Below are 24,267 nucleotides of genomic sequence, written 5' to 3'. Positions count from 1 at the left end.
CAGAATGAGAAGGAATGACAATGCCAGTGTCCACACATGGAATCATAGCCCTCGTGGCTCAAAGCTCTGCCTCTAAGTCCCTGCCTGTGCCCAAACTACTTCTGTCCCAACAATGAGGTCTCCTCCTCTCTAAAGTGCTATCCATGGGCACAGAGACACATGGGGAGATGGGGATCCTGAGGGCCTGCAGAGGACCTTGGAAAGCATGCTCTTAGAGAAACAGCTACCCTATACATGTTAGTTGGGTTCAGCTAATTTAATTTACTTGAGAGATACTTCTCAGCTTAAGTGCAGTACACTTTGCAGGGTAATTGTGTCCTCTGGAAAAATGAGCTGAAATTCCAAAAGACAAAATTAACACAAATGCACTTTGATGTCTGGTGTAAGTTTCCATGTTTTTAGCTGTACCTGTGACACAGGACACGAGAGAACGTGCTCATGTGAACACAAGTGAAGGACACCGTGGGGACTTGCCACACAGGTACTTTTGGATTTTTTTTCTCTTCACAACTTAAGTTTCAGTGCGTGTTTTCTATGACAAATATGCCACCTCTTATAGTTGAGAGTATTTATGCCCAGGGCACACCTGAGGGGATTCTGGACAGCATGTTTACCAAAATGCTGATGGGTATGAAATTTACTTTGTCTAAGACCATTCTAAATGACACATACAAAAATATAGGTTGGAGTGAAGGCAGTTCGCATTTTCAAATTGTAAGGATACCCACAGGTTTTTCTGACCACGTTAAAACCCTCGAAAGAAGGAAACAGGAGAGGAAGACACAGCAAGAGCAATAATTCCACATTGAGGAGATCCACAGAGAATGAGCCAAAGTAGGAGACTTCCAAGTGGAGGGTGGTGTCATCCTCCTTGATTTATTCCAGGAACACATTGGAAAAGCCCTATGGTCCCCACCTTTAGGCATGCTTAGCTGCTCAAGTTACCACAAACAGATGCCAGCTGGAAAACAGGGAAGCCCGTAGACTCGGCGGTAAAAGTTTTGCATTTGGGAAAAAAACAAAAACAGCAGACATACCATACGACACACAAACCAGAGATAATGGCAGGAGAGTGTCCTGTACAGAAAGATGTGGCTGTCCGTAAAGACTTATAACTGAAAATGGCCACAGCATTTACTTTGTGCTTCTCGGCAGTTTTGGCAGAGCCAATGTCGATGTCACTCTTGGTTGTGACACCTACTTGTGGACCTGCAAAAAGCCCTAGAATGGATGGAGGTTTATTCTGATTTGAGTAGACTGTTTGGAGATCAAAAACAAAAGACCCTCCCCTGATACTTCCGACAACTTAAACTCTTTGCCCCAGTGAGACCCCAAATTACATGCACAGGGTGTCCCACATACCTCCAGTGATCCCCAAGAAGAACTTGAAGAACCATCCCTTATAACTTGATGAAGACTCCTAAAAATCCCTGATTCAGATGTATTCATCACTCAGCGAACAACTATGGATGGCTGGGGGCACAACTAGATGGACATACGTTATGTTTTGCCTCATGCCTCACAGATCCCAGCACGTGGACTGTGTACAGGGCACTTCTGGTGAAGCGCTACGTCTGCTTTTCTGCATACGGCCCCATTCCTTCTCCACAAGAGACGCCTGTACCAACCCATGGTGGGGGAAAGGACAAAGATGAGATCCTGAGAAACTTGAGGAATATGGTAATGGCAGCAGACACATTCCCCTTGCATCACAATGGTCTGTGGTACCGCCTCTGCACCTTGGCCCAAGACCTAACAGCAACAAAAATAAGGTGAGTGTGTCTTACAAGTCAACTCCTAGTGCTTAGATCATCTTACCAAGTGTTGCAGGTGGAGGGGTTCCAGGTGGCCCCAGGGCCACCAAGGTTCAGGATCCTGAATTAGGTGGACGTGCCTAATAGTCCATGGGGGCGGGGGCGTCTCCAAGGTAGGGCATGCAGAATCATCCAGTCAATGGAGGAGGTCCCCAGGATCCAGACTGCCCTGCAGAAGTGACAGCTACATCCATATGCCAGACAAGAGAACCAATACCAAAATCAGCTGTAACCCAGAGAAGAATGTGTCAGCACCTGCCACCTTCTCTGCCACCGGGATCCAAGAGAGTAGCATCAGTACCTGAAAACTCTGTCCCTGCCACTGGACACCACCTACAGCTTGGGGTAGTAGATGCAAGAGGTTAACCTACTGCCACCACACATCATTGCCCATGTCTGTGGAAGTAAAATGGCAAGGGTCCTGTCCTAGAGGCTTAACAGAAGTAATTACAGATTAATGAAGTAGCATTCTCCAGACAGGCAGCCATCGATGTCCAGGTTCACCCTGCATCCCTCCTCTACAGCGACTCCAGATGCTCTGCTTTTGGTATATTAAGAACACACACATGAAAAAATGAGTGGGAATACACAGCTCATATTCTGCTCATGGAATCACAGCCACTCCTGGCAAAAAGTTCTGTAGCCGGACCCTCACTGTGCCTCCTCTGGTCCTCTCCCTGAGAAAGGAGTCTTCCCTCTTGAAGTGTTGTCAATGGCCTCTGAGACCTCTGGGGAGTGAAGGATGCCTGGAATCTTGCAGGGGAATGAGAGTCTTCTGTGAACAACAAGTCACTTGTGAATGTCTACAAAGCTCAGATGTGTTCATCTTAATTCATAGGGAATTATGACCTTAAGCATACTACAGGACACAGAGTAATTATGTGCAACAGAAAAAAAGAAGGAGAAATTCACATAACAGATTTCATGCAAGTGTTTTGGTATAAAACTCCTGGTATGTGTCATGAGACTGTATCAGCTCTAACAGTGACTGGGTACAGAAACCAAAAACTGCTCATAGAAACACAATTGAAGGACACAGTGTTCAAACTATTTTTAGCAAAGGTATAGCTGGAAGGATTCCAGGCAAGTCATTTACCAACAAAGACAGGAAGGTGATGAGTGATGACACTGGCTTTATCTAGGACCACTCTAAATGGCACAGGGCACAAAATATAAAGTTGGAGTCATGAGGTCATTTCTAACAGGTTCATCTCCTAGCCAGAATCAAGAAAGAAAGACATAGCAGCCACACTCTTCCCACAGAGGTGAGGTCTGGAAGGGGTCACCCAGGCCAGGAGACTTCTGTTTGGAGTGTGCAGTCATCTTCCTCTCATTATTTCTTGAAACTCACAGAAAACCCTTAAGGTAGGTACTCAGTCTCTAAGCGCTTTTGGCTTCTAAACTTACCACAGAAAGCTGACAGACTAAAAATGGAGAAGCCTGTGGGCTCCTGGGTTATGAGCATGCGTTTCGAAAACAAGAAACAGACCTATCACACAACACGCAAAACGAGACAAGGCTGGGAGAGCGTGCTGTACATAAAGATGAGGGTTTCCCAAAAGAGTTACAACTGAGAATGGCCCCGGCATTTACCTTGTCCTTGTCTGCAGACAAGGTTGCAGACAGCTCTTGGTACAGCCAGAGCCGCTGTAACTCACAGAGGTTTCAGCAGTTTCTCGATCTACTAAAGACCCTAGAAGGGACAGAGGTTTATTCTGCTTTCAGAGGACTGGGCAGAATGAAAACAATCCAACTCATTCCTCAAATATCTTAAACTTTTCCCTACAGTCAGGTCCTTGACCAGAGGCAGAGGGTATCCCACATGCCTCAGGTGACCCCCAAGGATAAGGGAGAGAACCGTCCCCTCACCTTGATAAAGACCTCACGGTGCCCTAGTTCATGTTGTTTCGTAATTAATCACATAAGTGTGGACAGGTCAGGCACAACTAGCAATTAAGAATTCATCAGTAAAGCAGTTTTCTCCGTATACATCATGGGAAATCATGATGTCATTACAGATCAAGAATTAATATGAGGATGCTTGAATTCAGCATCCGACTCTTAATTTTGGCTCAGGTCACGATCTCACAGCTTGTGAATTCAAGCCCAGCGTTGGGTTCCTCACTGAAAGTGTGGAGCCTGCTTGGCATTCTGTCTCTGCCTCTCTCAAAATAAATAAACTTAAATAAATTTAAAAATAAAAAAAGAATAACATTGAGAATACTGGTTTGGTGTATATCCTCAATGAGTCCTCAAGAAGCGTGCATTTCTTCAGACTTCAGGCAAATTGTTCAATCTCTCAGCTTATCTACAAGCCGTCTTCCACATGAGAGCTGTTAGTATATAATGAAAGACTAATTTTACACTATTGAGAAAAGGAAAACTGTGAGATGTTAGCAGTGAAGCTGCAGAGTTGCACTGATAACATCAGAGGACTGAGCTAAGCTTTATGGAACTTGAATTGAGGGATGTAGGGCTACATCCCAAAAGCAAACAAAAATAAAGACGGTTAAAACTAGTGAATAAATGACCTTCTCCTCAAATAAAGTCTTCACATTGAGTCTGGGTGGGAAGAAGGATGAGGCCCATGTCCTGTCATCCTTTCCAGGCTCTTCAGACAGGGGGAGGCTAGAGGAGGTGGGAGGGTCACAGTCAGAGGAGGGGCATGAGCTCCACCAGTCACAGGAACAAGTGCCTCACTGTGTGCAACACCAGAGGAGAACACCCTTCTGTCACCCCTTCAGACCACCTGCCGTCCTTAGTGCTTGTGATTCTTTCCAGACCACACAATGATCATCCACAGGAACAGGCTGCACAGCAGAAGTTAAGATTGCAGCACATCACAACGTGCTCCTTACCTGTCCTTGGAGGGTTCTGCGTCTCTGGTCTTGCAGCCATTGGTTTCTGGCTCGTGTATCCCTCAGGCAGCCTCTTTGCTTCCATTCCATCCAGTCTTGGATACAGAAAAATAATGGACTTCTATAAGAGTCGCAAACACCACGTCGTCTACTAGACAACTAACAGTGCAGGCGTCATCCCTGGAAACACCCATAAAAACGCAAGTCAAATGACCACACCTGTATTTCAAGTAAGCGACCTCCGTGCCCTGCTCCGCCATCTCCCTGTCCCAGATCTGAGTCTTGATCTGGGGAGAAAAAACACATCCACCTTCAGTCGCAAGGTGGTGCCACACTGTGCACCAAAGAAAGAGGAGGAAACAAGAAAACACTTACCTAGTTGTCCTGAGCATTCTTCTCATGAACTGCGAGCTGAAAAGGCCAACAATGAAAAGCCCGTGGTTAGGGATTCCAAGGGCCACTACACTCACCTGCATGAGGTGCTAAGGGTTCAGTATGTCAGGAAGAACTCAGGTTACCTGGTATCTAAAGGTGAGCTCTGCCTGCTGCAGCTGTTCCCGTGTTTGTTCCATTTGTTGCCTGTGAGTTACAATTGCTCTTGTCAGATAAGGCTCAATATTGGGTACGATTTTAAATAATCTGCCCACGTTCCCAACAACCTCGTATCTGTCCCCTGATACAATTTATTCTTACACATGAAACACTTTGCACATGATTATCAATGTACAGTAGGATCAAAGCTATTGTTACATCCTTTCCTTACTCATTATTCCATGCCTGTAGGGTTCAGAGTTCATAGAATTCCTTCCCATTTTCAATCTTTCTCTAACTCATCATGTGACAAGTGTCTTTTATCATAAAGCTCTATTATTCTATAACTTATATCCTCACCATGTTTCCCAGGGTTGCAAAGACGAGGGCCATGAAGTGGCACTACCACATTGATGGGTATGATTCATTGTACGACACACTGCTTTCCTACAGATTATGACAATTGACACCACCCCGGAGGAATGTTAGCATGGACAAAGTTTCCACACAGTCTGGCCACTACTTGAGATCTGCAAATGTTTAGAAACTTGTTTTATTCTTTCTAAAACTTACCTTTTTTATCTGTTAATACTCTATGCATATGTTGACTTTAAACATTGCAAAAAGATTAAAAACACAATAATGAACAGCGGTTTCATTAGCTGCTGGTAATTACTAGCTGAACTCACTTGTTTATTTCTTCTGTAGCTATTTTCTTTTTTTTAATGTTTATTTATTTTTGAGACACAGAGAGTGAGCACATGCATGAACGGGGGAGGGACAGAGAGAGATGTAACATAATCTGAAACAGGCTCCAGGCTCTGACCTGTCAGCACAGAGCCTGACACGGGGCTCGAACTCATGGACTGTGAAATTATGACCTGAGCTGAAGTTGGACGCATAAATGACTGAGCCACTCAGGCGCCCCTTCTGTAGCTATTTTCGAATTTTACCTGCAGCTGCCAGCTGATTCTTCTTTGCCGCCAGTTCACAGTGTCATTTTCAGCTTCCTAAGATGGGAAAGATACATACACAGTCAGGAACAAGGTCCAGAAGTTCCCCCTTTTTACCTCCCAGCACTCTTGAAGGCCTATGCAAATATCCCTTTCCCCACTTCTCCCATAAATGCACAGACTGACAACCCAATCAGAGAAATGAAGTGAACACCCCATTTAAATTCAAGAAAATTCAACTTCTGTCTGCTGCCACGTCTCTGCTATTGGAGCTGTCTTTCTAGTTCTCTTGTTTCCTCTCCTTTATCATAAAGTCATCAAATAACATTGTACTTTGTGCCTTCCCAGAGTTGGTCTTTTGTTTGAGATGGTGAAGACTCATTTCATCAGTGAGTGAAAAACCGTATCTGACCAACTGTACCCATTAGGATGACACAGGGGATCATCACTAGTCTTACACCTCCATGGGGAGCCCTGATTCTCAGTCCAAAAGTTGTACCATGACACAGGCAATCACCTGAAAGACGACCTTCCAGAATATGGTTTCACTAAAATTGCAGCTCACTCCCAGACATCGCTAGCGTTCAGGACTGCAACCCCTGCCTCCACCTTCAAAAGGCCAATCTTAGAACAACATCTCCTGACGTACAACCTGATATGAACTGTCACACAGTCTGGGTTTACTTCCAGGAAACAGATTTCAGGTGGAAAACTCTCAACTTCATGGAGCCAAATCTACTTTAACAAGACTCATTCCATGGATAGTGAAGGCAGCAAAAGGCAATGCTTGGCAAGGCTGGGTGGCTGTGTTGCCTTCAGACTATTCTCTTTGTAGTGTTGATTGAGACGGATTCAACTTGACACTTTATGTACTCAAGAATCACATGCAAAATTGAAAATCTCTTAGAAAATGACACAAAAGCACTAGACAGAGAAAGGCACATGCATTTCCTTCTGTCCTCTCAGGCAGTCCTTCAGCAAATGGTTGCTGGAGTGGTTGTAATGTAGTGGCTCTGTTGTAAGGGGTTGAAGATAGAGAGGTGGTCAGGGTGCTGTACCCACTCACAGAAAGAGCTTACAAGTTAACAAAACCAAGATGCCAGTGAGACAGAGCAAGCCCTAACCTCAGCTGTGGGAAGGACAAACATAAAGGTGAGTCTCCAGGGAAGAGAAGGAAGACTTCACTTTCCAACACGAGTGAGGGACTCTCAAGTCCCCCATCTCCTCCTGAGAACAAAAGGAAATACTGTACAAAGGAGGAAACATGTGACTGAATGCACCAAATATCTGACAACCCCACGAAGACACACAAGACCAAGATGGAGAAGAAGGAAGCCCAGGACAAAGCCAGCCCGGCAGTTGGACCCAAACTCCCTAGGACTCATCATTGATGTGGGGGGCATACATTTGAACAGCAAGGAAGCTGAACAACTTTATGGACACAGACTTAGAAGTAAACAAGTGTAGTTCAGGGGCGGCCAGCAAAGATGAGCCCTAGTGAAGCTGTGGGCTTTGGCCAAGACTCAGAAGAGTTACACTTAAAAAATCAGGGGACAGGAAACAACTTGACTTTCTTAGGGATTGGGCCTGCAGTGAACAATCTCACTGGAAGAATGGATGCAGGGATCCAGTACTGCTGGTACCCATACCCACTTTCCAGAAAGCAACTTCCATTGTTTCTGCAGCAAGGTAATTCAATTTTTTCCCCACACATTTTTGACCCATGTCTGGTCCTAAACAAAAATGACCTAATTGCTGGGTGACAAAACAGTGTGATGCGATTGAAACCTATAGGAAAGTGTAGGTGGATCCAGAGTGGATCCAAGTATTAACGTTATTAATGATGGTACCTTCCCTCTTCCGCCCCAAAAACATGGCACAATGTGTGACAAGCACTTAGGACAGAAAGCAAGGTAGGAAGGGAAGGTGCAATTCTACTGAATGCATTTGGCAAAAATACTCTGGACCCAGTTCCAAAAGAAATACAATTATCTCTACTGGCTGCCATGTTCTCCCAGACAATCCAGTCCTTGTGACAATTCTCACATGAATGTCTTACTTTTCTAAATTTTTTTAACGTTTATTCATTTTTTGATAGAGACAGAGTTTGAGTTGGGTAGGGGCAGAGGGAGATACAGAATCCAAAGCAAGCTCCAGGCTCTGAACTGTCAACACAGAGCCCAACACGGGGCTTGAATTCATGGACCGTGACATCATGACCTTAGCCGAAGTTGGATGTTCAACCAACTGAGCCACCCAAGGCGCCCCCATCTTACTTTTTTGTAGGCACTTTTCTTTGTTCATAGAATTCTTCCAGGTTATATGCTTTCTCCTTCAGCTGTTTGACTTTTGCTTCCTTTGTGGCTTTCACGGACCTCAATGCATCACACTTGTCTTCCAGGGCGTTTTTATTTTCTGGAGAAAAAAGGTATTTTCTTGATAAACGTGCACATGACCTGAGTCTTGATTTTGGTGAGACACAAAAAGCGCAAGAACCATGAAGGCATGAAAGTATTCTTTCCCTTACCAATGCAAAGTCATTGACATCATATGGGGATTTCCCCCCAACAGAAAATGTAACTTCTAATTGACAGTTATTGGACCTCGAGACTCTTAGCTCTACATCCTCAAATTCAACATTTGCATCTTGTGGTCAAGGCAGATATGAGGAAAGACTTCCACGGAAAACTGATCACACAACAATTTGTACCTCACACAGCAAGATCGTGCATTGCAATCAACGAACACCTTGAGGCATGAATATAACTAGAAGATAAAGATGATGGAAAATAGCTCATGTCTAACAACTCATGGCTTTCATAGTGGTATACGTATGTGTGTATGTATGTATGTATGTATGCATGCATGCATGCCTGTTTATCCCCCCATTCACGTTGAAAATTTACTATTCAGCATTCAGAGAGAAAGAGACTATTGAACACCTGGGTGGCTCAGTCAGTTGAGCATCAGACTCTTGATTTTGGGTCAGGTCATGATTGTAGGATCATGTGATCCAGACCTGTGTTGGGCTCCACACTGAGCGTGAATCCTGCTTAAGATTCTCTCTCTTTCCCTCTGCCTTCTCCCCCACTTGCATGCCCCCTCGCTAAAATTGAAAAAAATCATAAAACAATTTAAACATGCTTTTTAAAGGGAAAGAATTATACACTTTGGCTATAACCCGTTCTCTCTCAACTATATTTGGGTATTTTCTACATATCTTGGAGGGCGGGGTTGAATGATGTGATAATTACCTAGTTGTGAAAATAAAAGATAACTCCTAGTCCTTGAAATTGCAAAACTCATCTTGGCGGTCCTAGTAAAATTCCAGCTCATTGGTCAGAAAGAGTTTTGGCTCCCAGAGACCCACTGTCTACTGTGGTAAATGGCAGGCAAATATGCTGTGCTCACTTCACCCAATGAACAAAAAGCCTCCAAAGCCAAATTACGGTAAAACTCAGCAGACAACTCTTACCACTTCCTGTTTCTTCACATTTCTTTGTCTCTGAGTTTGCAAGGTAGCAAGTGCACTTTGAACGGTGTCATTTAAAATTTCATTAAAGTGGGTGCCTGGGGGGCTCAGTCCGTTAAGCATCTGACTTCAGCTCAGGTCATCATCTCATGGTTTGTGAGTTTGAGCCCTGTGTCGGACTCTGTGCTGACAGCTCAGAGCCTGAGGCCTGCTTCGGATTCTGTGTCTCCCTCTCTCTCTGCCCCTCCCCCGCTCATGCTGTGTGTCTCTCTAAAATAAACAAAAATAATTTTATGTTTACTTGTACTCAACAAGTACAAAAAGATAGAGATCATACCATGCATAGTTTCAGCCCCAATGCTATGAAACTCGAAATCAACCACAAGAAAAAATTTGGAACGATAACAAATACTTGTAGACTAAAGAACATCCTACTGAACAATGAATGGTGGAATGCAAGCTGCTGCAGCCAGTCTGGAAAAGAATACGGAGGCTCCTCAAAAAGCTAAAAAGAGAGCTATCCTACGACACAGCAATTGCAATACTAGGCATTTATCTAAGGGATACAGGTGTGCTGTTTCGAAGGGACACATCCACCCCCATAATTATAGCACCACTATCAACAATAGCCAAAGTATGGAAAAAGCCCAAATGTCCATTGATGGATGAATGGATAAAGAAGATGTGGGGTGTGTGTGTGTGTGTGTGTGTGTGTGTGATGGAGTATTACTCAGCAATCAAAAAGAATGAAATCTTGCCATTTGCAACTACATGGTTGGAACTAGAGGGTATTATGCTAAGTGAAATTAGTAGTCAGAGAAGGACAAATATCATGATTTCACTCATAGGAGGACTTTAAGAGACAAAAACAGATGAACATATAATGGAAGGGAAACAAATAATATAAAAACAGGGAGGTGTAGAAAAGAAGCGCACACATAAATATGGAGAACAAACAGTGGGTTACTGGAGGGGTTGGGGGGGATGGACTAAATGGGTAAGGGGCACTAAGGAATCTACTCATGAAATAACTGTTGCACTATACGGTAACTAATTTGGATGTAAGTTGTAAATAATAAAAACTAAAATTAAAAACAAAGAATGAATGGGTGAACCAAGAAGTTAAAGGGAAAATTAAAAAGTATGTGGAATCCAATAAAACTGATAACACCACAGCCCAAAACCTCTGGGATGCAGCAAAGGTAGTCATAAGAGGAAGTTTAGCAATCCAGGTCTTCCTAAAGAGGGAAGAAAAGTCTCAGATACACAACCTAAGCTTATACCTTAAAGTAATGGAAAAAAGATCATCCAATAAAAACCAAATCCAGCAGAAGACAAGAAATGATAAAGATTACAGCAAAAATCAATGCTTTCAAAACTGAAAACAAGAACAAAAACAACAACAACCCCCCCCACACACACACACACAGAAACAGTAGAAGAGATCAATGTAACCAGAAGCTGGTTCTTTGAAATAATTAATAAAAGTGATAAACCACCAGCCAGTTGGATCAAAAAGAATAAGGAACGGACCCAAATAAATAAAATCAAGAATGAAAGAGGAGAGATCACAACCAACACAGGAGAAATACAAACAAGAATAAGAGAATATTATCAGCAATTATATACCAATAAAATGGGCAATCTGGAAGAAATGGACAAATTCCTAGAAATATACAAACTACGAAAACTGAAAGAGGAAGAAATAGAAAATTTGAACAGACCCATAACCAGTAAAGAATTGAATTAGTAATCAAAAATCTCCCAAAAATCAAGAGCCCAGGGCCAGATGGCTCTCCAGGGGAATTCTACCAAACATTTAAGGAAGAGTTAACACCTATTCTCTTGAAGCTGTGCCAAAAATAGAAATGGAAGGAAAACATCCAAACTCTTCCTATGAGTCGGCATTACCTGGATTCCAAAACAAAAAAGGAGAAGTATAGACCAATTTTCATGATGAACATGGACGCAAAAATCTTCCACAAGATATTAGCCAACCAGATCCAATGATACATTTAAACTTTATTCACCACGACCAAGTGGGATTTATACCTGGAATGCAAGGCTGGATCCATATCCACAAAATAATCAATGTGATTCATCACATCAATAAAAGAAGGGACAAGAACCACATGATGCACTCAATAGATGCAGAGAAAGCATTTGGCAAAATACAGCATCCTTTCTTGATAAAAGGATTCCACCAAAACCTGCTAAAATGATCCATGAATTCAGCAAAGTGGCAGGATATAAAATCAATACACAGAAATTAATTGCATTCTTGTACACAAACAAAAAAGCAACAGAAAGAGAAATCACAGAATCCATCCCGTTTACAATTGCACCAAAACCCGTAAAATACCTAGGAATAAATCTAACCAAAGAGGTGAAAAATCTATACACTGAAATCTATAGAAAGATTATGAAAGAAATTGAAGATGACAAACACAAAAACGAAAAACATTCCATGCTCCTGGATAGGAAGAACAAATATTGTCAAAATGTCAATAGTACCCAAAGCAATCTACATATTCAAAGCAATACCTAGCGAAATAACACCAGCATTCTCCACAGAGTTACAACAAACAATCCTTCAATTTGTATGGAACCAGAAAAGACCCTGAATAGCCAAAGCAATCTTGAAAAAGAAAACCTAAGTAGGAGGTATCACAATCCTGGACTTACAGCTGTATTACAAAGCTGTAATCATCAAGACAGTATGGTACTGGCACAGAACAGACACTCAGATCAATGGAAAAGAATAGGAGCACAGAATTGGACCCACAGATGTGTATGGCCAACTAATCTTTGTCCAAAAGAAAGAAGATCCAACGGAATAAAGACAGTCTCCTCAGCAAGTGTGCTGGGAAAACTGAACAGTGAGATGCAGAAGAATGAGCCTGGACCACTTTCTCACACAAAAAGACACTCAAAACGGATGAAAGACCTAAACGTAAGATAGGCAGCCATCAAAATCCTCAAGGGGAAAGCAGGAAAAAACCTCTTAAGGTTGGCGTCCACAACTTCTTACTCAACACGTCTCCAGAGGGAAGGGAAACAAAAGCAAAAATGAACTATTAGGACCTCATCAAAATAAAAAGCTTCTGCACAGAGAAGGAAACAATCAGCAAAACTAAAAGGCAACCAACAGAATGGGAGAAGATATTTGCAAACGACATATGAGATAAAGGATTAGTATTCAAAATCTATAAAGAACATGCCAAACTCAACACCCGAAAAACAAGTAATCCAGTGAAGAAATGGGCAGACATGAGCAAACATTCCTCCAAGGAAGACATCCAGATGGCCAACCGACACATGAAGAAATGCTCAAAATCACTCATCATCAGGAAAATACAAATCAAAACCACAATAAACACCCCTTCACCCCTGTGAGAATGGCTAACGTTAACAACGCAGGCAACAACAGATGTTGGCGAGGAAATGGATAAAGAGCAACTCTTGCACTGCTGGTGCACTGGTGCACTGTCTGGCACTGCTGGTGCAGCCACTCTTGAAAACAGTATGTAGGTTCCTCAAAAAAATGAAAGAACTGTTCTACAACCCAGCATGTGCACTAGTAGGTATTTATGCAAGGGATACAGATATGTATTTCGAAGGGACACGTGAACCCCAAAGTTTATAGCAGTACTATCAACAATAAAGTATGGAAAAAGCCCAAATGTCCATCAACAGATGAATGGATAAAGACATGGTATATATACATACATATATACATAGTATGTATATGTGTATGTGTCTATACATATATGTATATGTGTGTGTATATATATATATATATACACACACACACAATGGATTATTACTTAGCAATCAAAAAGAATAAAATCTTGCCGATTGAAACTACATGGATGGAAAGCCTCCTGGGACTAAACACTAACCGTAACCATAACCCTAACCATAACCCTCACCCTACACTTAACCCTATCTAGCACATGAAATGTAAACCAGATCCGCAGCCGCACATGTGCCCTCACTTCAGCCCTCCATGGAATTAACAACATTGGTGTTGCTTCGGACTTAGTGACTTCCCTATACCGAACCCTTACCCTGGCTAAGTGTCTGTCCCCATGGGGACCCGATTCCAAAGTCTGACAACATCACGCACATGGGTTCGAGAATCGGTGCAACAATACTCGGCATGGAACGTGGAACATAACCATGTCGTTTGCAAAGTGTGATTGCGGCTGCACGACAGGATTCCTGAGGCCTATTCCAAGGGTGGCGCAAACATCTCTCTGCCCTTGGATCCTAAGAAATGATACTAACCAGTACGCTCCCTTATGCACTCCACTCAGCCTTTCGGGGAGACAACTGCACTCTTGTGGGTTCAGTGCCTGGAGCCTCATGGGACCTAAACCTAACCCTAACCAATACCCTAAACATAACCCTCAACTTACACCTAACCCTATCTCTAACTGAACCCTATACTTGACTCCCACCTTCGCTAGGGCCCTCAACACAGCCCTCAAGGGAGATCATGAGACTGGAGTCACTTTAGCCCTGTTGACTTCAATAGACTGAACTGTAACCCTAGCCAAGGCTTTCTCCCCATGGGGACCCAATTCTAAAATCTGACAACAGCACCCACAAGGGTTCGAAAATCGGTGCAAAAATACTCAGCATGGAACGTGGAACATAACCATGTAATTTCAAAAGCGCGACTGCAACTGCACAAGAGGATTCCTGAGGCCTACCCGATGGGTGGCCCATACATTTGCCTGGGCTTCGGAACCCAAAGACTAATCCTGACAGGCACCCTCCCTTGTGTCCTACACTTAGCCCTTCAGGGAGACAATTGCTCTGCTGTGCGTTCAGTGCCTGGAGCTTGCTGGGTTAGGACCTAACCCTAACCCTAATCATAACCCTAATGGTAAACTTCAACCTACACCTAACCCTATGTCTAACCTAAACACTACACTTGACCCACACACTCGCATGGGCACTCAATTCAACCCTCCAGCGAGATCACGAGACTGGAGCCTCTTCAACCATGGCCACACCGATGGAACGAACTCTAACCCTAGCTAAGGCTCTGTACCCATTGGGACCCAATTCCAATGTCTGACAACAGCTCGCACACTGGCTCAAGAATTGGTCCAGAAATAGTTGACATGGAACTTGGAACCTCACCATGCCACTTCCAAATCGTGACTGCAGCTGCACGGGAGGAATCCTGAGGCCTACCCAAAGGGTGGCCCATACATTTGTTTGGACTTGGAACCCAAATACGAAGACTGACGGGCACCCTTCCTTGTGTACTACACTCAGCTCTTCAGGTTGACACCTGCTGTGTTTGGGGTCTGTGTCTGGAGTCTGGTGGGACCTACACCTAAACATAACAGTAACCCTAACCACAAATGTCACCCTACACTGAACCCTATCTATCTCATTAAGTCTACACAAGACCCACAGCTGTGCATGTGCCCTGACTTCAGAGCTCCATGGAATTGACAACACTGGAGTTGCTTCGGCCCTGGTGACATTCCTGGACCAAAACCTAAACTTATCTAAGTGTCTCTCCCCATGGGGAACCAAGTCCAAAATCTGACAATAGCACACACGAGGTTCGAAAATAGGTGTAGAAATACCTGGCATGGAATGTGTATCATCACCATGTTATTTGCAAAGCACGACTGCAGCTGCACAACAGGATTCCTGAGGCCTATTTGAAGGGTGGCCCATACGTCTCTCTGCCTTTGGATCCTAAGGACTGATACTGACCGGCACCCTCCCTTGTGTACTCCACTCAGCATCTGGGGATACAACTGCTGTGCTGTGGGGTCAGTGCCTGGAGCCTCTGGGGACCTAAACAAAACACTAACTGTAACCTAAACATACCCCTCACACTACAACTAACCCTATCTACCACACTAACTCTGAACCAGATCCACAGCCATGCGTGTTCCTAATTTCAGCCCTCCATGGAGTTCACAAAAGTGGTGTCGCTTTATTCATGGCGACGTCCCAGGACTGAACCATAACCCTAGCTAAGTCTCTATCCCATGGTGCCCAAATCCAAATCTGACAAGAGCATGCACACTGGATCGAGAATCAGTGCAGAAATAACCGGCATGGAAAGTCGAACATCACCTTGTCATTTCCAAAGCACAAGGGCAGTTGCATGAGAGGATTCCTGAGGCCTATAGGAAGGGTGGCCCATACATTTCTCTGGCCTTGGACACAAAGACTAATCCTGACTGGCATGCTCCCTTGAGCACTCCACTACGCCCTTCGTGGAGACTACTACATTGTTGTGCGTTCAGAGCCTGGAGCCTCCAGAGACCTAACCGTAACCCTAACCATACCTCTAACCATTACCCTACCCTACACCTACCCCTGTATCTAACCCTACCCTACATTGAACCACACCCTCGCATGTGCCCTCAGGTCAGCCCTCGAGGGAGATCAAAACTGGAGTTGCTTCGGCCCTGGCGACTTCCCTGGACCAAACCCTAATGCTAGCTGAGTCTCTCTCCCCCGGGGACCCAATTCCAAAGTCTGACAACAGTACGCACACGGGTTCAAGAATCAGTGCAGAAATACTTGTCACGGAACATAAAACATCACCATGTCATTTCAAAAGCGCAACTGCAGCTGCACGAGAAGCTTCCTGAGTCCTACACGAAGGGCGGCACATACATTTGTCTGGCCTTGAAGTCAAAGGCTAATCCTGACCAGCACCCTCCCTTGTGTACTCGGCCCTTCAGGTTAACACAAGCTCTGCTGTGGGATCAGTGTCTGGAGTTTTCTGGGACCTAAACCTAATCCTAATGCTAAACATAATCCTGACCCTACACCTAACCCTATCAATATCAATAAGCTACACCAGACCCATAGCCACACATGTACCCTCACTTCTTCCCCCCATGGTACTCACAACACTGTTAGGGCTTCTGTCCTGGTGAAGTCCCTGGACCAAAACCTAAACCTAACTGAGGCTCTGACCCCATGGAGACCCATTCCAAAGTCTGACAAGAGCACATACACGGGTTTGCGTATCCGTGCAGAAAAACTCGACATGGAACATGGAACTTCACTATGTCATTTTCAAAGCAGAACTGCAGCTGAACGAGAGGATTCCTGAGGCCTATGTGAGGCTTGCCCAATATTTGTTTGGCATTGGAACCCAAAGACTAATCCTGACTGGCACCTTCCCTTGTGTACTCCACTCAGCCCATCGGGGAAACAACTGCTCTGCTGTGGAGTCAGTGCCTAAAGCCTCCTGGGACCTAACCCTAGCCCTAATGTAACCCTAACCGTAACCCTCACCCTACACCTAACCCTAACATTAACCCAAATCTTACACTTGACCCGAACTGTCCCATGGGCCCTCAATTCAGTCCTCTAGGGAGATCACAAAACTGGAGTCGATTTGCTACTGCTGACTTCCCTGGACCTAACCCAAACCCTAGGTAAGGCTCTCTCCCCGTCGGGACCCAATTCCAAGTCTGACAACAGCATGCACACAATTTCGAGAATTGGTACAGAAATACTCGACATGGAATGTGGAACATCACCATGTCATTTCAAAAGAACGACTGCAGCGGCACGAGACAAATCCTGAGGCCTAACTGAAGGGTGGCCCTTACATTTGTCTGGCCTTGGAACCCAAAGACGTATCCTAACTGACACCCTCCCTTGGGGACACCACTCACCTCTTCGTGGAGACAACACCACTGTTGTGGTTTCAGTGCCTAGAGCCTCCTGAGACCTAACCCTAACTCTAATCATAACCCTAACCATAACCTTCACCCTACACCTAACCCTATCTAGCACACTAACTCTAAACCAGATTCACAGCCGCGAATGTGCCCTCACTTCAGCCCTCCATGGAATTCAATACACTGGTGTCGCTTCAGACTTGACGACTTCCCTGTACTGAACCCTGACCCTAGCTAAGTGTCTATCCCCATGGGGACTCATTTCCAAAGTCTGACAACAGCACATACACGGGATGGAGAATCGGTGCATAAATACTAGGCATGGAACGTGGAACATCACCATGTCATATGCAAAGCATGAAAGTAGCTTCACGAGAAGAATCCTGAGGCCTACCTGAAGGGTGGCCCATATATTTATCTAAAGTTGGAACCCAAAGACTAATCCTGAACAGCACCCTCCATTGTGTACTCCACTACCCCCTTCAGGTAAACAACCGTTCTCCTGTGGATCAGTCCCTGGAACCTGATGGGACGTAACCCTAACTCTAACCGTAAACCTATCCGTAAACCTAAACATAAACCTAACGCCACACCTAAACGATCTCTAACCATAACCCACACTTGACCTGCGCCCTCAAACAGGCCTTCAAGACAGCCCTTGAGGAAGATCACAAAACTGGAGTTGCTGCAGCCCTGGTGACTTCCCTGGACTGAACCCTAACCCTAGCTAAGGCACTCTCCCCATGGGGACCCAATCCCAAAGTCTGACAACAGCACGCACATGGGTTTGAGAATCGGTGCAGAAATACTCAGCATGGAACATAGAACATCACCATGTCATCTGCAAAGACGACAGCAGCTGCAAGAGAGGATTCCTGAGGCCCACCTGAAGGGTGGGCCATATGTTGGTCTGGCTTTGGAACCCAAAGACTAATGCTAACTGACACCCTCTCCTCCGTACTGCACTAAGGCCTTCAGGGAGACAACTACTCTGCTGTAGAGTCACTGCCTCAGTCACCTGGGACCTCACCCTAACAGTGAACCGAACCATAACCCTCACCCTAAACCTAACCATATCTAGCACACTAACTCTACAGCAGACTCACAGACACACAAGTCCCCTCACATCAGCCGTCCAATGAATGCACAACAGTGGTGTTGTTTCAGCCCTGGCGACATCCCTGGATGGAACACTTACCCTACCTAAGGCTGTCTCCCCATGGGGACCCAATACCAAATTCTGACAACATCACATGCCTGAGGTCCAGAAGCAGTGCAGGATCCCTAGGGATAGAACCGGGAATCTCAGTATTTCATTTCTCAGGCCCGACCGAGGCTGCCCGAAAGGATTGCTGAGGCCTACATGACCAACGGCATACAGTTGTCTGGAATTGGAACGGAAAGACTAAACCTGACCACCATCCTCCCATGTGCCCTCAACTCAGCCCTTCAGGAAGACAACTGCACTGCTGTGGACTCAGCGCCAGGTGCCTCCTGGGACCTAACCCTACCCCTAACCAAAACCCTCAACCAAAACCTAACCCTATGTCGAAACCTAAGCCTACACTTGACCTGCACCGTCACATGGGCTCTCACTTCAGCCCTTGAGGGAGATCACGAGACTTGAGTCGCTTTGCACTTGGCGACATCCCTGGACCAAACCCTAACCCTAGCTAGGGCTCTCTCCCCATGGGGACCCAACACCAAACTCTCGCAACACCACGTGCCTGGGGTCCAGAAGCGATGTAGGATCACTCAGTATAGAACCTGGAACATCACCAAGTCATTTCCAAGGCCCGACTACAGGTGATCTGGAGAATTCCTGAGGCCTAACAGACGAGTGGTCCATAGAATTGTATGGCCTAGGACCCAAAGACTAATCCTGACGGGCACCCTCCCTTGTGCCCTCAACTCAGTCTTTTGGAGAGACAACTGCACTGCTGTGGGTTCAGCGCAGGTAGAATCCTGGGACCTAACCCTAACCAGAACCCTCAACAGAAACCTAACCGTATCTTCAACCATAACCCATGACTCACACCATTGCATGGACCCTCAATTCAGCCCTCGAGGGAGATCATGAGACTGGAGTCGCTTCGGCCCTGGTGTCGTCTCTGGACCGAACCCTAACCCTAGTTAAGGCTCTCTCCCCATAAGGACCCAATACCAAACTGATAACACCACGCGCCTATGGTACAGAAGCAGTGCAGGATCACTCAGCATAGAATCTGGAACATCACCATGTTATTTCCAAGGCCCAGCAGCAGCTGTCCGAGAGTATTCCTGAGGCCTACCCGAACACTGGCCCACACCGTTGTCTGGCCTTGGAATCCAAAGACTAATCCTGAGAGCACCCTCTCTTGTGCCCTCAATTCAGCCCTTCAGGGAGTCAACTGCACTGCTGTGGTTTCAGCGCCTGGAGCCTGTTGGGACCTAACGCTAACCAGAACCCTCAACCAAAACCTAACCCTATCTCAAAAACTAACCCTACAGTTGAGCCGCACAGTCACATGGGCCCTCACTTCAGCCCTCAAGGGAGATCACAAGACAAGTTGCTTTGGCCCTGGTGACGACATCCCGGGCCAAAACCTACCACGAGCTAAGATTCTTTCCCAAGGGGACCCAATACCAAAGTCTTAAAACACCAAGCGCCTGGGGTGCAGAAATGGTGCAGGATCACTCAGCATATAATCTGGATCATACCATGTCATTTCCAAACCCCAGCTGAAGCTATCCGAGAGGAATCCTGACGCCTACCCAACCAGTGCCCATAGAGGTGTCTGGCGTAGGAACCCAAAGACTACTCCTGACCAGCACCCGCACTTGAGCCCTCTACTCAGCCATTTGGGTAGACAGCCACACTGCTGTGGGTTCAGTGCTTGGAGCCTCTTGGGATCTAACTGTAACCCTAACCCCAACCAGAACAGCCAACCAAAACCTAACCCAGTCTCAAACCCTAACTGTACACTTGACCCGTACCACCACACGGGCCCTCACTTCAGCCCTCGAGGTAGATCACGAGACGGGAGTTGCTTCAGCCCTGGTGAGGTCCATGGACCTAACCCTAATCCTAGCCAAGGCTCTTTCCCCATGGGGACCCAATACCAAATAACAACACCATGTGCCTGGGGTACAAAAGCCATGCAGGATACTCCACATAGAACCTGGAACATCACCATGTAGTTTCCAAGGCTGGGCTTCAGGTGCTCGAAAGTATTCCTGAGGCCTAACCGACCAGTGGCCCAAAGAGTTGTCTGGCCTTGGAACCCAAAGACAAATCCTGACCGGCACCCTCCCTTGTGCCCTCAACTCAGTCCTTCGGGGACACAAGTGCATTGCTACGGGTTCAGCGCCTTGAACCTCCTAGGAACAAACCCCAAACCCTACTCCTAACCCTAATCTGAAATGTCAACTGAAACCGAAACCTAACTCGAACCCAAACCCTACAATTGATCTGAATCATCATATTGGCCCTCACTTCAGACCTCGAGGGAGATGATGAGACTGGTTTTGCTTGGAGCTGGTAACATCACGAACCCTGACCCTAGATAAGGCTCTCTTGCCATTGGACCCCAAAACTACATATGACAACACCACACGCCAGGAGAACACAAGCTGTGCAGCATCACTCCGCATAGAAGCTTTAATATACTATGTCCTTTTGAAGGACCGGCTGAAGCTCCAGAGAGATTTCCAGAGGCCTACCCGAATAGTGGCCTATACAGTTGTCTAGCCTATGACTCAAAGACTAATGCTAATCAGCACCCTCCATTATGCCTTCAAACTAGACTTTCAGGGACACAACTTTCACTGCTCTGGGTTCAGAGCTTGATGTCTCCTGGAATATAACCCTAAACCTATCCCTAAACCGAAACAGAAACCTCAACCAAATCCTAACACTATCACAACCCTAACCCTACAGTTGACACACAACGTCGCATGGGTCCTCAATTCAGGCCTGGAGGGAGATCACGAGACTAGGGTCGCTTCGGTCCTGGTGACATCTCTGTAACAAATCATACCCCTAGTCAAGGCTCTCTACCCATGGGGACCCAGAAGCAAAGTCTGACAACACCATGAACCTGGGGTCCAGAAGTGGTGCAGGATCAGGACATAGAACCTGGAACATCACCATGTCATTTCCAAAACCTGGGTGCAGCAGGCCTAAATGATTCTAGAGGCCTACCAGACCACTCTCCCATAGAGTTTTCTGGGATGGAACCAAGAGATTACTCCTGACAGGCACACGACCTTGGAACCTCAACTCAGCCCTTCGGGGAGACAAGTTCAATGCTGTGGGTTCAGCCTCTGCAATGTCCTAGAACCTAATCCTAACCACTAACCCTAAACCTAACCCAAACCCTAACTTTAATCCTAGCCCTAAATCTTATCCCTAACCCAAACCATGGCACTAACCCTACCCTAATCCCAACCCCAACTGCAACCATAACACTAACCCTTAACCCTACTCCATAACCCTGAACCCAAACTCCAATCCTAACCCAAATCCTAACTGTAACCATAAACTTAACCCTACACCTGAACACTAAACTCTAACCCTAATCCCTAAACCATAAATCCTAAACACTAACCCTAAACTAAACATTGACCCTGACCCTAACCCTAAATCCTAACCACTAACACCTAACCCCAAAAACCTAACCCTTACCCCAAACCCTAAACTCTAAACAATAAACCCTATATCCTAACACCTATCCCCTGACCCAGTCACTACCCTGACCATGACCCTAACCCTGAAGCTCATACTGACACTGACCCTAACACCTAAGCCCTACCCTAACCATCACCCAACCCTAACCCCTACCCTAAACATAACCTTCACCCTAATCCTAACCCTTTAGCTCTAACCATCTAAACCTAACCCTAACCCCTAACCCTAACCCCATGGACAGTCCTTCATCACAAGTCATGGGCTATGAACCACCTCCCCCTCCTCCACCTCTTCCATTTGGGTAGATAACCTGAATTGGATTAGGGATTTGTAAAGCATATTCATCTACTTCGTGAAATACTTTGTGGGAAAAATGTAGAGATGGTTGTTAGGGCTTGGCAATTCAACTGCAAAACTGCCTGAGGACTTTGTAACATATCTCAAGTTTCTCAGGACATATGTTCAATGGACTGTATCATTTTCCTGTAATGAGGTCAGCTTTAGGTTTCTCTTGCCAAAAAGACAGGATTTTTACACAAAGACAGATGTATCGGGTGTACTGGTGCATATTTTACAGACACAATGTTTTGAGTTCTGTGAAGGATGAGATGCACCCCTAAGTGTAGGTGCCTTAGGTGTCCTGTGTGAAATGGGGCACATGCATTATGAGACACAGACCTTGTGTTGACCATAATGGAAGCACCAGTGAAGGAGTGGGGTAAACTTGAATCACACAGGAATAGAAATTTGAGGAATTTGAGGACATTAAGCAGAGTTTGAGGAAGTGCAGAGGAGAGGGTCCTGGGTTCAGTGAGATGCAGTTGCAGGCCATTCCTGACCACAGCCTGAGCAGGGAGCATGAGTTCCACAGGAGCTGCTATGTGGTATCACTCACAGTGCACAATACAAGGTTCCTCTCCAAAATATCTTATTTGTTAAAGTGCACCTAGGTGATCATCTAAAAAGTTTGTTGTCTCCCTGCGTTGTCTGAAGGTTCTGGATATTTATGGGTGAAAAATGCCCTGGATAAATAGGAAATTTAACTTGGTCTTAAGGAAATGCTTGTCTGCCTTAGTTCATATCCTTCAGTGAGACTAAAAGTGAAGACAGGATCTAGATCAGCTGAGTGCCTGCATTGGCCTTCACTCTGGGTCAACCTACAATTCAGGGATACCCAGATGCCACCCCTGCTGGATCTATCTCCTTAAACTTCTCTCACAATATCCCGAAGGTTTCCCTGTGTTCCTGTCTCAGCCAGAATACCAATTCTCAGTGGGACCTACACAGAGTCTCAGCTGTGTTATTTGTGAAAGGTAATATTTGTTTCGAAGGACATAATGAAAAGAAGACACTGAATACAGAATGCATCTGCAAAATGTCTGGGAAATGTTCACTCACCCTTCTCACAGTTTCAATTCAGATATCTCCACACAAATGATCATCAAAAAAGATGCTCACAGAAGTTCATTAAACTAAGATGGTTAACGCCTCAGCCCAGGGATTGGGGATCGCTACTTTAAAGAAGAAGACAACGACACACTTATTCTATTAATATTCAGGCCCTACCAGACAAAGAAAGAAAAAGATAATTACGAGAATGTGTATATCAGAGTTCTACATCTGAGATCTGAAGACAATCATATTCCGTTACATATAGACTCGCAGATGCATCCACACACTAAAGTGTTCACCTGAGGCCACAGATTAAGTACTGAAGAGGGAATGCATGTAGGAAAACATAAGACCACAGGGAAACAACCCCAAATATCGTAAATCTCACTGCCTTATACGACAACTATTTAGAAATTTGAAGAGGACTGTGTGAGATGACAGAGTATGGTGATTTTATGTCTTAAAAATGTGTCAGATCTGCCTGCATGCTTTCTCTGCCCACCCTGCGCTCTCCACTTTGTTTTTCTTAGTATCCCTTAATAGTACTTTCACTGTTCTGTCTCTGTTTCAGTGTTTGCTTCTAGGAGGACCTACTCTCACCCCCCATCGAATGCACACAGTGCGGTTCCTATACACACAGGTAACAAACTAGCATAAATTGCAGTGATGGAGGATAGTAGCAAGATCGCCCTTTTTTGCAGAGGAGCCCGAGAGAGTTTTCTGGGGTGATGGTAACTTGCTATATCTAGATGCATGGGGTGCTTGTGCTCATTTATTTTAGAAATATTCACTGACTCCTGGTGCTTGGGGTCAGATAGACAGGTACCTGACCCTAGCATATGGCTGATTTCTAATGGCGGGTAAGGATCAGGGACCAGCAGTGACTGTGGGAG

The 24,267-nt window shown here is 45.3% G+C and overlaps 2 long non-coding RNA genes across 8 annotated transcripts in view; one reads left to right on the top strand and one right to left on the bottom strand.

Annotated features, from left to right (window-relative positions):
• Window positions 1-24,004, top strand: part of LOC121020754 (uncharacterized) — a 63,701-nt gene extending 39,697 nt beyond the window's left edge. The window contains exons 3-5 of one of the 4 annotated variants that reach the window (XR_005786267.1): window positions 403-481; window positions 1,526-1,772; window positions 23,946-24,004. This is a non-coding gene — a long non-coding RNA (uncharacterized LOC121020754). Of the gene's footprint in view, window positions 1-402; window positions 482-564; window positions 1,773-4,684; window positions 4,774-5,575; window positions 5,734-23,945 lie in introns of those variants that run through there. The other 3 variants (XR_005786265.1, XR_005786266.1, XR_005786268.1) reach the window with 3 other exon arrangements.
• On the bottom strand, window positions 4,808-8,693 carry LOC121020753 (uncharacterized). 4 transcript variants are annotated; one of them, XR_005786264.1, is made up of 5 exons: window positions 8,433-8,693; window positions 6,157-6,213; window positions 5,191-5,251; window positions 5,048-5,083; window positions 4,808-4,852 (listed from the first exon to the last, which is right to left on the bottom strand). It is a non-coding gene; the product is annotated as an uncharacterized LOC121020753 (long non-coding RNA). The 4 variants fall into 4 exon arrangements; XR_005786263.1 differs by having other exon boundaries at window positions 4,810-4,852; window positions 5,048-5,076; XR_005786261.1 differs by lacking the exon at window positions 4,808-4,852 and adding an exon at window positions 4,892-4,959.
• Window positions 24,005-24,267: the final 263 nt, after the last annotated feature.

Source organism: Herpailurus yagouaroundi, unplaced genomic scaffold (genome assembly GCF_014898765.1).
Source record: "Herpailurus yagouaroundi ecotype Mexico unplaced genomic scaffold, PumYag 251, whole genome shotgun sequence".
NCBI lineage: Eukaryota > Metazoa > Chordata > Mammalia > Carnivora > Felidae > Herpailurus > Herpailurus yagouaroundi.
This window is presented reverse-complemented; position numbering and strand designations above follow the sequence as displayed.